This window comes from Polistes canadensis, unplaced genomic scaffold, assembly GCF_001313835.1.
Source record: "Polistes canadensis isolate GaletaPanama2010 unplaced genomic scaffold, ASM131383v1 scaffold_426, whole genome shotgun sequence".
Taxonomy (NCBI): Eukaryota; Metazoa; Arthropoda; class Insecta; order Hymenoptera; family Vespidae; genus Polistes; species Polistes canadensis.
Window position 1 is genome coordinate 59,353 of NW_014569973.1, and position 1,473 is coordinate 60,825.

Consider the following 1,473-nt stretch of genomic DNA (forward strand, 5'->3'; position numbering starts at 1 on the left):
TAAAAATCTAATATACAATTATAAATATTTAACAAAAATGATTTTAACATAATATAAAGAAAATAAATTTTTTACGTTTATATAATAATTTACTGAAAAAAAAGAAAAAAAGAAAGAAAACAATAAATCATGGCGCCAAAGTTATAAATAATAATAATATCTATCGTGTTAAAATACTATAATCGAAAAAACTATTATTATCTTATAAACAATTTAACTCTATACTTATGTGATCAAAAACCTATTAGAAATAATAATAAAATAATAATAATAATAATAATGTATGTATCTTCGTTTAAAGAAAATGAACATAACAACTACGACTAACGAACAAACGATTAACAATAAATAGTTGAATTGGTGGGGGTAAAGGCTTTACCGAGCTCGACAAACAGCATCCGTCGGTTAGTATCGTGGCTCAGGTAAAAACGTCAAATTGCGTTGTTGCACCTGAACGCACGAGAAGTGTTGCTTTACGTCGTGGCTTACCGATTACCTAATCTCCTATTCGTAAACTTTTTTTTTTTTCTTTTACGATTATTCATTTTTAGTGTGTGTGATTTCCTTTTTTTTCCATACTCGAAATTCCACAAAAAAAAAAAAAGGTTGAATATTATTTTTGGATTTTATTTATAACAAATTACATATATATGTATATATATTGTTATAAAAAAAAATGAGACGCGGATCTGTATCAACTTGGGAAAATTTTGGTAGGAGAAATTGTGAGTACTTTTTTTATGCACATCCATCCTTCCTACCCTCCTCCACCCCCCCCCCCTCATACATTTTGTTTCGATAGGATTTTATCGGTTAATGATTTTTAATTTTTGTTTTTTTCTTTTGGTTCATCGTACGTTAATAATAATTCAATTCGCGAATCAATTTTTTTTTTTGCTTTTTTTTTTTTTTCTTTTCTGCTTTGTCCTCGATCACGTCAGGTAGAATAATTTCTTGAATTTTTTTTTTTTTCCTCTCTAATCGTTCGTTGAGTTTCCACGATTATATATATATATGTATGTATATGTATATATACGTGTTTATTCTTAATAAGACCGGATGTTTCTTTATAAACACGCGAATTATTGTATCTTTCATGTAATTGATGATAATATAATAATCATAATCGATGAACAAATTGTGGTTTTTTGATGTTAGCATATACGACGACGTTGTGTCACGCGTGAAAAATTTGTTATTCTTTATTATTCATTCGTTCGTTTTTTTCCACGTAATTGACGAGAATACAAAAAGTTATTGTTCATTGTTTAATTTATTATTTCGTTGTTAACTCGACGTAGTAGTGGTAGTAATGGTTGGTTGGTTGGTTGATTGGTTTGTTGGTGAGAAGATAAATTTTATTATAAAATATAACAATAATTATGAAAGTAATTTAATTGTGTTGGTCAATGAAATAATTTTGTTTTGTTTTGAGATATTTCAAAGGATTACATTTGAACGTTAACAATAAAT